The sequence below is a fragment of the Gallus gallus genome, chromosome 11 (genome assembly GCF_016699485.2).
Source record: "Gallus gallus isolate bGalGal1 chromosome 11, bGalGal1.mat.broiler.GRCg7b, whole genome shotgun sequence".
NCBI classification, from domain to species: domain Eukaryota; kingdom Metazoa; phylum Chordata; class Aves; order Galliformes; family Phasianidae; genus Gallus; species Gallus gallus.
The window spans coordinates 15,943,075-15,959,758 of NC_052542.1; the positions used below are offsets into that span (position 1 = coordinate 15,943,075).

At 37.7% G+C, this 16,684-nt stretch overlaps 1 protein-coding gene across 7 annotated transcripts in view; it reads left to right on the top strand.

Annotated features, from left to right (window-relative positions):
* The window catches only part of CDH13 (cadherin 13), a 432,936-nt gene that overhangs the window by 331,576 nt on the left and 84,676 nt on the right, over positions 1 to 16,684 (top strand). The gene's annotated exons all lie outside the window — the stretch shown is intronic.

The window sequence follows — 16,684 nt, forward strand, 5'->3', positions numbered from 1 at the left end:
CTCCTTAGACAAACTGCAGATATGAATAAAAATGACCATATGCATCACTTTGAAGCCTGGGTAGGTGGCAGGAGTATTTTTAGCAACATAGCAGTGCCAGTGACAATTTTCCAGGGTACATTCGATAGTTTTGTCTTTAAAATTTGCTTCCTATTTCAAAGGATCAGAGCCTCATTTCTATTGTTATCGGGGAATAAGACAAAACAAGCACTGTCCTGAGTTTTGCCTGTGACTTGAATTAAGCAAAACTCATATAATGCTGGTAAGATGACTCTAATGAGTCAGAGAAGTTACTCCATTTCAAATATCTGACTGTATTAAACTGAGGAATATATATCGAGATAGAATCCTTCCATGCAGAAACTGACAATGAAATGGTGTTGGGACTCACTTCACTGTCTTCAATTTGAACTCATACTTGAGTATGAATTTAGCAGTAAGGGCTCACCCATGTTTGTTTTTTTTCCCAAATCTTGTCCACACATCTAGCAAACACCAGATGATAGTATTTTACCTTCTCTTTGGGACAGATGCACGTGGTAGAGATATGACTGCCTTGCTTAACTACTTGTCACTGATACCAGTCAGAGTGCAGTACTTCCCACAATTTGCTACTCAGATAAACTAGTGGGAAATTACATTTCCACCACATGTACCTGAAAGGGGGGTGGTGCACCTACTCCCACACGGCCTTGTCTCTCTGCTTTCATGAGATACTAAGAGTGTAATAGGAGAAATCCACCTGGGACGTTGTTTCAAGTGTTTCCAAATCAAGGCTTACCAATTAATTTTTGCCTATATGCGGTCACACACAGTCTAACTGCTAACTGCCAAACATTAAAGCTAAATTTTCAGCATAATAGGCCTAAAACGCAGCTTTTTCCCCCTTTTTTTTTTTCCTGAGATCAGCCTTTAGTGTGTATTGAATTTTCAAATTATTATTGCCTTCAAATTTGCCAACACAAACTTCTGCATGGATGGACAGAAGTTAATCTAATCTTAAAATGGTAATTTTAGTAATAAAACATGTATTGTAATTGCACATCAGAAAATATTGTATGGAACACAGCAACATTCTTCGTGAAATACAGTCTCTGCTATTGAGTTCTATTTCCAGTTGTCTGGATCTTCCCTTTTTTGCTCATGTGGACCCAGTTTCTGTTATTAGACTGCCACCTAGGAATGGAAAGGAATGAAAAGCTGCTGGATAGAGAGATGGGTAAGCCCAAAGCAAACAGCCCTTACAGAATAACCGCTGCAAACCATGAGAAGTAAATTCTTTAGTTTGTCTTTTGCATTCATAAATACACCTGCCACACCTGCCATTTCATTCAGAGGTTTAATTTTCCTTGCAGCTTGTTTTAATACTTCAACCAACTGCAGGTTCAATATAAGAAAGTATTACAATGAATATTTCCCATTGTTTTATTTCCTAGTACCATAACCAATGAGGCAAATAATCCATGGCCGTTAAGCTTTCCATATAAAGAATTGGAAGGAATGCAGAGCTTACAAGTAGCATGAATAACAGAGATCCTTCCTTAGGTCTTCCGAGGTTGAAATGCACCATATTTTTCAAGTATATTTTATAATTCTTCAGTCCTGATTTATTTAACGCTAGAAAGTTTTTATGACTTCTTCAGGAAAAATAAAGCCATGTATCATTTGGCTGTTGAGAAATTTAAGGCCAACTTTACAAGGAGCTAGAGTTTTAATTTCTTTCTTTTTTTTTTTTTTTTTTTTTGTACATGGTGAAACTCAGCTGTTATCCCTCAGGTAAAAACAACAGGTAAAAGAAAGTGTTCTGTCCTTCTGAACGTTTACGTATCAGACTTCATGTGATCATCACAAAGCCCTATCACATCAAATAAAAATTAGCAATTAAATGGTAGGAACTAAGTACTTCCAGGGTTTTAGAGGATTTAAAGCTTGTCTCCGGAAAATCAGGATATGCATGTTGATTCCTTAGAAAAATCTAATAAACAAGGATATACGTAAACCAAGCTAACTGTGCAAATATTCCCAAAGCTTACTGCCTTTAAAATTCTCAGACAAATGTACCAATTAGTGTCACTCAGAAAAAAGTAGTCAGCAACTGACCTGACCTGAAGCCCCGCCATTCCCACTGCCTCCTAAGTCAATTAAACTTTTATTTTAATTGGAGCGCCATGTAAAGAATACAATATTTAAAATAAAATAGCATCAAATAAAAAATAAAAAAATAAAAACAGCCAACTGTTGAATTGAACAGAAATGTTTTCCAGCAGTGATTAGGACATGTACTGCTTTCTCTTACCATTCTGCTATAGCACTGGGGAGCACAATCTTCCACAGTGCAGCTTTTTTGCTAGGCAGCCAAGCTGGTCTATTAGTAAGAGTAAGGGATAACACAAGGAATGTGTACATTTTCTATTTAACATTAAGGAAATTGTGTGAGTAATTATAAAAATAGGAAGGGAATCTTAATCTTTTTTGTTTATAACTAACAGAGAGGGAGTGGTTGGATTTGAAGTCTAGGAAGTTCCAATCTATTTCTAAGTCTATTCTCAGCCTGATCTCAAGCCTGTCATTTATAGTTGTTTCAATTAACCTGTCTGTGGTGTGCTGTTGTATCCCGTTAATGGATGTGGACATCAGGATTGTCATGTAAAAATGCATTTCTGTATCATTATTTCTAGATATTATATGCATACTAAATATATGCCAATGCACCATTACAGGAGCAAATTGCTCCACCAAGGGTTTAAATAGTATATTGCTTAATATCTCAATCCTTTTGATGCTGTTAGGATGAACTGCATTGACTTCTGGTAAATAGAGCACTGCAGATGAACTAAGGACAAAATTTGACACTTAAATACACTTGGAGGAGTTGTACTCTGTCTAAAGGATATAGACCAATGGCTACTTTGAATAGTGATAGAGGGACGTCTCAGCTTTGGGTTAAAATGCTTAGATTCTATGGAACTGTATCTCATAAATATCGACAAAACTGAACATAACGTTTCATTCTTCCAAGACTGAGACAGATCAAAACTAGACTTTGTATTTTGTATTTGAAAGGCATTTCAGTGTGTGTGGAGGAGCCCAAATTTGTTATCCTCCAACATCTTCTCATAGGCTCTGGTTCACAAAAGTAATTTTTAAGCCAATAACGCACGCTGGCCAAAGCCTCATTTACACTGTGTATGTTTCAGTATGCCTCTGCACCATGCTCAACTTCAGGCAAGTGTGAACAGGTTCCTATAATACTGCTTTCATGGTCCTCATCCCAATGCACTGAGACTGTGTGAACTCAAGACTTAATTGTTTATTAAGAAAATACTTTATTTTTCATCTGTATTTCTCAGTCCCAAGAAAGTGCAATACATCTATCCTGGGACGCACTGTATGCCAGGGCACGTTCAGACCTTACAGACAGTTCTTATGTGGCAAAAATCATTATTAGCCAGGAATCATGCATTTCATTCGGCATTTTCTTATCAAGCCCAGAGAACTGCAGACAGTTTCTCTCCCACGGAGAGAGAACCTTTCTTGCTTTTATCTCTCATTGTGATCCCCTCCTACAGGAAGCACAGCTGAATGTGCAAGTTTCTCATTCAGTGCCTCTGAAATATTTTTGAAACTGGGATAGATGCAGAGAAGGCAAAGCTATATAAAGGGAGGATACTGAAAGGTAACTGAATTCTACATTGATAATCCATTGCTGCCTTTAAATTCTCTGGGAGAAAAGTAGAGATATTGATTGGTTTTTTTTTTCTGTTTTACTATCTGAATGCAATCTGCTTTAATAAGTTAACATGTAACTAGTACGAATTTTATTTTAGATTTTCACAAATAGTTCTATTCCTGCTTTGACAGACAGGATCTTACCAGACACCAAACATTTGAAAAGGCAGTCATTTTAGAGTGTTGCCTCCATCTGTTTATTAAGCTAATTATCTCACCACATACCTGCTAGCCTGCCTTCCAATCAGCTCTGCTTCTTGCAGTGTTAACTCAGCCTTTTTTACCTCTAGAAAATTGTTTAACTCAATGACCTAGATAGGCTTTTAAGGTAATAGAAAATTAAACACTATCTTGCATTTGTTTCTTATGAATTTGAAAATTCTCTTTTCCTTTTCTTCTTCTCTCAATGAAGTTTATGCAAATAGCATTAAAATTTATAATGAGACTAATATTTGTTAATCTCAGTTCAAATAATGAATTTGTATTAAATCATAGTTTGAAACCCTTCCATTGAGAGCGGTGGAGGGAGAGAGAAATAGAGGGATGTTCCTTGTAAGACTTTTATTACTGTTTTCCTCTTGTTAAGCTTGAATTGTCGTTACAATTATACACTCTATTTTTAGCATTCAATAAAAAATTATATTTAAATCCTATTAGATTTACAGTTGCCATGCCAACTTTGAATTCCTTTTTACAAAAATATTTTGAAGTAGTTCCAGGACATGAACCTGATCCCATAACTCTGACTTGTTTGTTGGTTTGGGTAAGAGATTTAATGTTATAAGTTAATTATGTAAGAGTTTCTTAGTTTTGGTAGAAGTTGCAGAGCATTCCAGTCTGACTGTTTCATGTAATCTCTGACCTGCAGAAATGTCAGGAATTAGATCTTGATCTGATTGGTCTCATCAAATCTGTCATTGGTTCCAAAAGCTGTTGAAGGGCATCCATAAATATGGATTGAGGATTTCATGCATTCCCATGGTATTCAATCTAGACACAGAAAATGCTAATCTGGAGAGAACTGAAAAGGTGCCTCAGTCATTTATTTGGCATTATCACAAATCTTTATGAGATGTCTGACAGTAATACAAAATTACATTTATCTACATGTGTCTAAGATGCAGCGCACTGAAAGGCTTTTGACCCAGTTTGTTTCATGCTATTAAAAGCTCTTGCCTTGCTTGAGGGCAAACCTGCTTATCAAAACATTTGGAGTATGGCCAGAATTCATCTGCACTATAGCTCTGTATTTGTCTTCTACCATATGAGATATGCTAAAATACCCTGCTGGGGAACACAAGGTTGTACGGATACTTTCAGCAGCCCATGCTACTTGGATCAGGCCTCCAGGCACTTGGGAGTAAGCAGGCACTGCACATGTACCTCTTCAGAACAAATAGATGGGGATTTGGCAGAGCTGAGACGACTAAAAGGAACAGGTTAAGAGCATGCCTGTAGACATGTGGAGTGTAGCATGCTGCTGGACAAGTAGCAGACCATAAATCCGTCACCTTCATAGTAAGTAATAAGGGGAGCAGCACAGGGCTGTGATTTTGAAAACTGTCCCTGTGGCACAGTCCTTTCCATCCAAGTATGGTAGTGCTTCTTGTATCCACAGATATAGTTTAGCGATTTCTAGCCTTGAAGTGTTCTTTTAATGATGATGGTACCCTTGTCTCCTCCCTGTTCTTCAGGGGAGGCAAGTATTCTTTTTTCTTGCTAGCCGTGCCTCCCATCCCATTCTCTCTTTTGTTGATTTTATTGCTCTTAGTGTACAAGAACCGCCTGGAAATGGCACTTCAGGTTTACAAAACCTTTTACAAACTTAATCCATCTTTGTTCCCTGACCTCTGGTACTTCCATATCCCTCATAACCTACTTCCGATGTTGACCTCTGTCTCTCCATTCTTGTAGAAATAGCTCACTTAATTGCAGTTTGTTCTTCCTTGATGTAGAAAACAACAACACAGCAGATTCTTCTTAGTCTTTAACTCTTATCTTTATTTCTGTCTTAATTCAGCAAATCACCTATTTTTAATTTACACTGCATTCTGGGGACTTCTTGTGAAGGAATGTTATATATGAAGCCAGGCATGCTGATTATTTCTAGCATCGTATAGCACAAATGTAGGACATTTTCATGTACTATTTAGTACACCTGCTTTGTAACCTTAACTCACTGTAATCTTATAACAAATCCATACATTTTGCCAAATTATATATGTTCTAGAAAGTTACAGTAAGGCATTATTAAGAATGTTAACTGAATGTCTCATTATAAAAATGGAGAGCATAAGATTTCTTTGGACCTTTGCTAGTGCAATATCCTGCCTTAAATGGTCAAATGCTTAATGATTTGGCTCACAAAGTGTTTCTTCCTGAGGAGACAGTTGTGCAGTTTGCTTCCCATGGGAACGTATCACCCGGACCTGTTGAAACTGAAAGGAACTTTTGCATTAACTTTACTGATCTCTCAGTGACGATCATCAGAAGCCTCCCTAGTGTGCCACACCTCAGACCTCCTGGCAGAGCATCTCCTTGAATGGGAAGGCCAGGATCACAGATCCTCAGGAGTATGCCAGTTTTCTTGTGATGCTGTGTGGGGCAAAGCAGCAAAATTAGACAAATATTTACTTGTTGAGAATGCCCTTAGTTCAGGCAAAAAAATAATAAGTACCATGGCATTACAGCAAATAAAAATATAAGTATTTCCTATAAAGAAAAATTAATTACACTGACACAATCTTGAGCAAGATTTTGTGCCAGAAAATTATGCTACAAAGGACATACATAAAAGAACATACAGCTGCTTGACTGTACAGAACGGAAGTCAAGTTTGTCCTATATTATTTCTTACTGTTTGAGCAATGTGTCCTATAGTTTATGTCAAGTATCTGCTAGGGTTCTGATTAATATTCCTTTTTTGTGAGATTTTCTATTTAAGCGCAGAGCTGTGCATTTATTCAGTCTTCCAAAATCCTTGAGAAGATAATTCTTCTGCATGAACCATCTTCGCACACTCTATTTTTATTTTCCTACTAGTTTTCCCCTGGGTGACCACATTAAATTCATGCCATAAGTAGATTTTTATCTTGGTATGCTAATAAAATGTATGAATTAGAAATCCATTATTTCTTTTACAGTGAATGGGAAAAGCTGTTGATTGATTTACAGAAAGAAGCTGCATACAGTTCTGGTACATGGACATAAACTTATAAGAGGCAGAAACTTTAGCAACTAGAATAATCATTTATCAAAAACAACAGTGCTGCAGTGCAAAGTCTGCACAAAGTAGTGGAAGAGTACCAGAGATGTAGTCTGAAAGTGCTAATTACGTAGGAATCTTAGTGTGATTACAAGGAAACAACGTCTGATGGGAGGAAGGTGGGAGTTGGCTGTTTTGATTTTGTATGCTCTTGGAAGGTATAAGTAGCATTATGAAAGGGTAACAAAAACAAAACTTACTTATCAAATTGGAAAGAGTAGGAAATCTAAATAAGAAATGTAATTATTTTTATCAAGAAAGCTGATAAAAAAAATGCTGAGGACTGAGTAAGAAAAGAATGGAATTGGAGAAAATTTAAGTGGAAGATTCTGTTGTTACTCCTTTCGTCAGGAAGTAAATCCTCTGGAGGGGCTGATTTTTCGCCCCGTAGTGTGATAAGCCATTTTGTAAAACAGCAATAGTGTAATTGAAATCCATTTTACACCATTTTCCCTTGGATGATTTAAAATTAGATCAATTTATATTCTGTGGGTATAACCCAATGAGAGTATAAATGCTGTCACTAGAATTGTTTTTGTCCATGGGCGAAACTGGTATCATTTACTGATTCATTACACTCTCAACAGGACCCTTTATTTCAAAAGGTACCTGGAATTATTACTGGCAATAGAACACTAGAGTAAGATAAGATTTGCATAAAAAATTAAAGTTAAGGGGGAAATGATAATGGTGATTAAAATTAACATTTGGTGACTATTCTGATTGAAATATTGCATTTAAATTTCTCAGGCATGGAGGGCTTTTTTTTTTTTTTTACCCTCCAACTTAGAATGTACCTATTTAACTAGAACATTATGTTCCTGATAATATGCCTGAAATAATAGACAGTGCTTCCATTAATATTTAACAATATAAACATCAGGCAAAGGTTGTATAACTGGAATCATAGAATATGCTTTTTGCATTAGGGTAGTAATTTTAGAAATAACCTCTGTCCATCTAGACCTGCTGATGTATGGTTGTCATAGCAAGTCAGTAATTGAGTTTTCTGGGCATTTTGACCACCAGTACAAATCTGCAAAGCAGATTACACAGCAGGAACACAATTTCCATCCTGACCTTTATAGCATTGCTTGCTGTTGTGGAAATTGGAATGTTTATGAAGGGAAATACAGCCTAAGTGTTCCTAATTTGTAAGAATGTGGTTTCTGATGTTAACCCAGTAAGCTTCATTTTGATTCATTTGATAACAGATTATGTAAAGACTTGGCATTAGGGAGGTATCATAAAACTTATTATCTTTTATTACCTAGATGGAGAATATTGGTTTAGATGATTATAAATTGAAACTGAAAGAAAACTGCTGTGCAAAGATCATCAAGAAAGCTGTGTCCCAGTGATCAGCTACAGACCTTAACACACACTCTAGTTCACATTCTTTGATATAAATTGAGTTCAGGAAACATGTTAAGCCCTTGTAGATCTGTTTGGGGGTAAGAATGAAGCACTCACTTGAAAAACCCTGCAGCAGGTACTGTCAGGTACTTTGTCAGATGGCTCAGACTTGTCTGGTGACTGCCATAACCCAGTTGTGTCACAGCCTTCGGAACTTCATGGTATCTGTAGGTTCTAGTCCCCTCTTCTGTCTCCTTCCTTGGCCTCTGACTTACGAGGTTGCTGTCACTGGCTGGTAAAGGCTAGCAGTCTTGTTTATTGTGGACTGGAAGGTTCATCTTGTGTTAGCAAACAGAGTAGGCCAGAAGAAGCAGATCTGTAGAGCATAACAGTTGATGATGAGGAACTGACCTCCACACTGTATGCTGCAGTCTTTCACATCAAACTCTAGTCTTCTACTTGGAACCAAGTCACACCATGGCTGCAGTGTGTTAGGTGAATCCCAGGGCACATTCTCCAGTTGGATTTTGGCTGAAAGAAATCTAGATGCCAGATTCCAAGACCTCACCGTGGTGCAAATTGAAGTGTAGTAACTGTGAACTATAGAGTAATTCACCCCGAAAGCTATTTCCTAGTCCTCATAGGCACAACAGAGTACACAAACCCCGCATACACAGCCAAGCAGCTTTCCTGGGATTGTTGTTGTATGCTGGTTGGTGTTAAATGGGCTTGATTTGCCCGAATTATCCATCCAGGACTTGATGTTTGATGAAAAAGTGAAGCAGGGCATTGTGTGGATCTGTGATATCTTGGAACAGCGAGGTAAATTATCACAACTGTTGCATTGGCATCCAGGCAGATCTCAGTGGGATAAACTTCGTTAATCTAATTTCATCTTTGGCAAGATGATAGACTGTTTGATGGTGATGAATCATAAGATAATCAGCGTTACATTTCGTTTAGTTTCCTGCAGAAATGTGTGCTAATAAGAACAGCTCAGGACTACAAAGGCATATAGCGTTCAGGACTTATGTTATGTTATTGGTGTGTTGCTTGGTTCAGAGTTGACTTTGCGAGGAAAGAAATGTGCTGGGTTTTGGCTGAACTGCTTCAAATGTTCCCTCTGCCTTATTCAGATACTCTTCTTGACACGTTAAGAATATAAAGGTCATACTCAAAAGTAACTCCAGCTTTTTTTCCCTCCTGCTTTGGAGATGTGTTTTATGGGACATACTTCTGTGAAAGGTAATATTTATCTCCTGGAACTGCTGAGTACCCTTCTCCTAAGCCTGCAGGAAGTACTTCAGGGCTTCTTAAACTTGATTCAGATTCAAGGAGGACCAAATTCAAGCACTGATAAGCATGCTTCACAGATCCTTTTGTTTTGTTCAGTGAAGAATTCCTCTGTTTAAGGGCTGCAGGAGCAGGATGTATGTTTATCAACAAGATCAGTGATAACCGACATTGGCCACTGTCCACATGATTTAGGAAAGCAGTTTGTTTCCAGGGAATGGAGAGGGGTGCTGACCAGCCACGTGTTATTGCTGTTGCATGAAATATTTCTATCCTGAATTGGTTTACCCTCCATGGGTTAAATGCTTAGAACTTCATTAGTTCCTAGACTGTTGCACAAACACAATCACAGGCACTCTGTTGCTGTTCACTGATAAGAGGATTTCCCAAATTCTAATTCAATTATACTTGCAACAGGGAAGAAGATATTACCTTCATCACTGTGCTTGGAGGAATTGAGAAATGTTGCTGGTTTTTTTTTGTTCAAAATGTATGTTTTGGGAGCGCTTACGCTCTTGATGCCATGATGATCTGAAGGCAGACTCTTGCATACAAAATAATACAGAACTAAGTGCAAATTTGTGTCAACCTACCAGTTTTATCATAAATGCAGCATCTTATATTGTGGCATGAAAGCACGTGTGCATGGTTGTTCGTAAACAATAGCTTAATAAACATGTGGAAATAAACGTGGCAGTCAGTGCAAAGTCAGTGGAGTTGTGCTGATTTGTACAACAGCTGAGGGTCTTCTCAGGCTTAACAATTTGAGGGCCAGTCATGATTTTTCCTCTTACAGTTACAACAGAATGTTTAAAATAGTTTATGTGTACTGACCTTTATTGTGTGACCTTTCCACCCTTCATATGCACTAGGGAATCCTCCTAGCAGAGGTATCTTTATTATAGAAATATCTGAAAAGCTGTACTGATGACCATGGTGGGTTACTGTGTTGAAGAAACTGGCCTCTTCATTTATGCTTTGGATTTAAATAGACTCATTTCAACCCATGGCAGGGACTTAGAATGATTGAATAATTTGCAACTAATAATTTATTAGAACAACTTTGCCCTTCTTTCTCTTCACAAATTGTCTGCAAACAGATTGTACATCTCTAATATGTTAATGGATTAAAATTATTTGAACTTTTTTTTAGCAAATATCTTTTAGTCTGCAGATTATTTGAATTGCAAATCATGACTGTTAAAATGAAATATATAACACTGCAAATAGAGCTGATTGGGTATTACAGGAGAACAATTTTTATGGGAATATGCTGATTTGTCAAAACTGAACGCATTACTGAAACATAACTGTTTGGAGGGGGGAGAGAAAAAATTCACTTAGTTGAAAGAAATATACATACTCACAAAGGGAGGTGTTGTTTTGAGCGCTCCTGGAAGCCAGCTTGAGGTTTAGATCTTCAGCATTTGAGACAACCAGGTTGAAGTCCTTGTTTGGACAAGAGAACAGGGTCTTACCTCCCTTCTCTCATCTGCTGGCGTACTTTAATGCAAGTGTTTTATTCTGTGGCCTTAGATGTAGGAAGCCATCTCTATCACACACTTGGAAACAATTTCTTTTTTAACAACAACTGCTGAAGGAGAAAATTTAGTCTTCCTTTTGCTTCCAGATATACCTATGAACTCTCTCTCCTATGGGTAGTAAACAGATATTGATTTTCTTCATAACTTGCGTACCTTATTACAATGATTAAACTGTAGAACTTCCTTTATGATATAAAAAATTCTAAATTGGTGAGCTAAAGAGGATTTGCATTACAAACTTCATTTTTTTTAATTCATCAAGCTGTAATTCAAGCTCTGAATGCAAAACCTCAGACTATGCTGTGCTTTTTACACTGCAGCAATTGGCATTTAGTATAAAAGCTGATATTATAATTATAAAAGCCTTATATCTGTTAGAGCTGTTAATAGTCACATTATTCCATTTTTTTTAATTCTACATTTGTCAAAATCCTGACGGCATACTGTGGAACAATGTTAGATTGAATGTTGATATTGTTACTTAACAAGGAGATTGATTATGTCTTAATAGGATGTATTCGGTGCACACTACATGCAATTACCATCTTAAATGAACACAAGCATTTATTTAGCATGAACTGAAATTATTTAAATTCAAAGATTTTTTCTTTCTGGCTGTATTATACAGGCATTAGTGAAAACTGTGATACGGTAGCACACTGCTGATAAGTTGGTATGCCTGAGTCTGTTATTTGTAAACATAATTAAGTGTTGTGGTATTGTTGCAGTGTTATAGAAAATATTAATAGCCACAAAATAGTACACAACTCTCATTGGCAACAAGTATTAAGAATATTAAGGCTGAGAATACACTTGAAGCTCTTATGAGTGTTCTGAACATTCTGTATCATGTTTGTTTCCCAGGCACTGTTCTGATTTGAGCAACAGGGTACTTTATGTGAATTTGGGAATTCTTCTTTTCCAGTTCTCTTTTTAGGGGAAGTACTGCAGTGCCAAATGAAGACTTAGGTGTTTTGGCAATGTGTGCCCTTTTCTGAACGTGCATGAAGATCTGGCTGAAGGCACTATATGAGGGACACCCAGGCAAGAGGAAACAGTGAAGAGACGCTTCTTGGAGTCCAGTTGCTTCTTGACCTTTGGTGTCCAGCTGCAGCTTATAGATAGGTGCTTAGGGGATGCAGGGATTCATTCACAACCTGAAATCCTTTCCTGGATCTTAAAATTTGCTAGAAGAAAAACTTAAAATATACTGAGTTTGGTGGCAGGCTGATGATATAAAGAAATACAAAAGGGAAAAATGACATTTTTTGCTGAGATGATTCTTTTTCAACTACTATATATACAGTTTAAATATGAGTAGTAAAAACAATGTTGTGAACATCTACAGGAAAATAGGTTGAATGACTGTTGAAATCTCTTTGAATTACAGATGAAACAAAAAACTAATGTAGCCTAAAATTCCGAACCCAGTCCATCTTCATATGACACAGAGGATTAAGCCTTGATCTACATTCTTCTTAGTTTAGATGCAGCTTCACAAATAGATTTCCAAATGTGCAGTACTGTGTCCTTCCAGTACATTATCTCCTGAAAATAGGGAGTTGTATTGGAAAAACAGAAAGTATTATTTTAGTAAATAGGATTCCCAATGCACGCTGTGCTTGGAAGTACCCTAACAGGGACCAGGCTTTCAATTTTCAGGCAGAAAGAAGTGTCTCTCATACACATGTAATCCATATGCCAATCTCATAGATTAGTTTTAGTCAAAAGTACTCCAAGTGCCAATGGCAAAAAGACGTCTTTGCTGGAAGAGTTTTCTCATGCTCTTCATTCTTGTGAAACTATTATCTACTCCCTTTCCTTAATATTCAAATAAAATGTCTGACCACAGCTTTTGAATTTCAGAAGTTAAGAATTTATTTCTGTGTTAAGCATCTAAATAAGCGCCTTGATTTTTCCTTCTAAGTTCAGAAGTTGATGCAAAGTTGCAATTGTTTTAATTCATTGGCAAACATTTTTGTTTTACTTAGGAGCCTAAATTCAGGAGAAAGATAAAACTGATGTATCTGTTTTTGATGGTGTAGACAAACTGTATTTTCTCTGATTCCTCCCACGCCTAAACAAAAAGGTTACCATGGTCATTGAATCCAGATAAACAAATTATGCACTGCTTGGATGTGTTCTTTTATTAAAGTACCAGAGCTTAATTTCTGTTTCTCACTTGGGCGCTACACTTTGTGATCTTTATAAGCTCATTAAGATCTTAAACAAAACTTAATTGTGCACTGCAATACATGCACTAGGGAGCATTGTGTTCCTGAGGTCATCAGTGAAGACAAATACAGAAATGACTGATATCCCTGGGCTCTTGCTGTGATGCTCAAAAAAGTTGATACTTCATTTGAATATTTAAAGATAGATGAAAAGAAGCCGGGCTTCAGTGAAGACATTCACTTCCTTACCTGTAGAAGCCTTTCTTGGTTGTCTCTGCCCCTATTTCCATGTACAAAACTGGAAATTCAGGATCTGTATGTTTGAAAACACTTGTGGTCCTGAACTTCTCTTTAATCATGCATTACAGTTCCAGTTGTTCCAGTCTTACATTTACTGTACTGAGAAAGCTGTCAGTTCCTGCTGAATTTAAATGCCACGTGAATACTTTACAGCCTGCAAGTGATAGCACATAACCAAGATTTGGACTGTAACTGCTGGTGATGTGGAGCACTACCAATAGCTTGCATTTTTTAGGTCGCTAATAGTTTTCCTACTGTATCTGTAGGAAATACACATTAAAAGCTTAAAATTGACAGAAAACCTTTACTAACTGGATCCATTCTCCGCTTACTACAAGTCATCATCTGGTTTATTCTAACTGCCTATGGACACACTGAAGTGTTTATTTTCTACTGTTGTGATCAGGTCCTGCTGGCTTTGTCAGAAATCAGAAAATAAGATGTCAGAAAGGCCCTTTATCATGTTCCTTACCAGGGCTGAGCCAGGGATGTTGAGGTGGCAGGGAGTGAGACGTGATACAAATGTTAGCACTGGTGAAGTTGGCAGTGGGTGGGCCTTCAAAGAAGAGTTCTTCTGACACGGCTCACCTCCTTGGCGATCCAAACAATTTGCCAGTGTCACCCCTGCTGTGGCTAAATGACTTCAGTGAAAATTTATGGGGATAGGAATGGGTCCCCTGCTGTAATTACACAAACTCTCTCAACAGTGTAACCCTCCACAAAGTCACAGCTATAAATAATATGCCACAGAAACAGCAACTTAACGTTCATTTATTAAAATCATCTATTATCTGTTTTAAACTGTAGATCCACTTCCTTGGGAGTTGTTGCATATTTATATCGCTAATGCCAAAGTATCCAAATGAATTGTTTTTTATTGGTTTGTGTTTGTTTGGTTGTTTTTTTTTTTTCCCAGAAGTGCATTTTAGGGACCAGATCACTGCTTTGAGGAACAGGAGATCTGGCTCTGGTGGCAGGCGATGTTCTGGTGGGATAGTCTGAGTGACTGGGTGGTCCTCAAATAGTGGTGGGTGCTGCCCTTGTCCCTAGACTCACAGTGCAGCAGGGATCAAGGAGGGAAGGAATGGTGATGAGGAAGTGAATGGGGGCTGCTGCTCTTCTCTCATGCCTCTCCCCTCAACCTGTCATTCCTCACTGGACAGAAGTGGCTGTAGGGAAATACCACACTGAGGCGGAAGACCTGGGCCTTGTGAGCTGTCAGTGACCAGGAGCTGCCAGGCCAGCTTGTGCTGGACACAGACCCCTGAGATCCCTGCTGCCATCCCCTTAGGATCCACCAGTCCGTTACATAAATCCAAATAGCTGCCGGGGAAAAAGCTGAAGTAACTGAGCTGGAATGTGAGAAATGCTAAAAAATCCTCTACTGCGGTCTCCTCATATAAAGAGAGCATCTGATGGGAACAAGACTCTTGGGTTTGGATGTGCTGGGAGTTGCTTTCCCTAACAAAGCAAATATTTGGTGACAGAACTAGATGTAGAAAGTGCTGCATAGCAGGAAAAGTGTGAAGTATCCATAATGATATGTGATACTACTCAAAATTCAATGTTTTCTGCATTCTATTGCACGCTTAAGCATTGGACTCCTGTCACAGAAATTTCTGCTGCAATAGACATAATTTCTAGCATAAATAGGCTTGCTTTCAACAGAAAATGGGACAGTTTTCAAAGAAAAAAAGGCCAATTTATGAGTAAAAGAGGGCTTCTTTTGAGCAAGGACACTTATAAACATGAAATGATAAATGGCCTTGCAAGTTTTCCATACTATAATAATAACTTCCTAATGAAAATAATGAAAAAGTTACATTTAGAGAAGGGGAGAGAAGTTTCATACAGTTTTTAATACATTGAAAACACTTTAGAAAGGAAACATATGAAAAATGTAAATCTCATTCCACTTTATAACCTGAATTTATGTTGGAGACATCACTAATATTTCTTCATGTATATTTATACTATGATGTAAATTAAAATCTTGTTCTGAGTTTGCTGCCTTCTGTGATGAATTTCAAGAAATAACGTAAGACTTACGGGAATACTTTTCTTAGGATTCTCAAAGTGACAGTGACAACTGATTAGTAGTCCATATGTTTTTAGGACTTCTGGCTTGACTCATTGATTGTACATGCAAATATGTTGCTTTGTGACAGGTTGATCTGATGAGCAACTGATTGGGTTGCTTTTGTCTTGGCCTAAAATCCTTCAGGAATTGGAGCCTCCTTTTTCACATGTGCTCCAAGAAGGGTGTTGTATGTACCCAGGAAAACACACAATGTACTATTTAGTGAACGCTTTTGAATCTATTAGCTATAAAGCAGACTATGCGGCCTAGGAGGTTGCTTCACTAAGCTAGGGATGAAAACTGAGCCTGTTCTAAACTGTAGATGGTGAGATGTTCTCTGCTACTGGATAAGCCCCATTCCTGTCTCTTTGGTTCTGCTTCATCAGGCAGCGTATGGATGGCAGACAGAGATCAGTGTTGCTATATGGAATTTCACATGAGTTTCCTCTCTGCATGTTCATTTTCTGGAGTAGTGTTGCCTGAAGGACACGGGATGAGTGATGTCAAAGATGTGCAGCCTTGGTTCTTATATGCACAGATGTCTGATAGAGCTGCTCTGAGGATAAAAAAGCACTTGAGTGAACCACCCTTTCTGGTGCTGTTACATAGCTTTTCTCCTGAGTTCCAGACTTGTTTTTCTAGAAAGTTTTAAAAATCCACTACATGTGATATTCTTACCATGTAGCTTTAAAGGTGATTGCAGCACCTTCCCGTCTGTGTTCTCCATCAGTGATACAGCACATATGGTCTTTAAGGCAGATGGTTCCATGTAAGACAACCATACAAATGGGAAAATAATCATTTTAACTAGGTGCCCAGTCTAGTCTCCACTGAAATCTATATCAAAACTCTGGGTGTTTCATGGGAGAAGATTCTGATGCTGGTAATAAGTTTTGATGGAATGTATTAATATTCAGCTGTACAGTGAACAAACAGATGTACT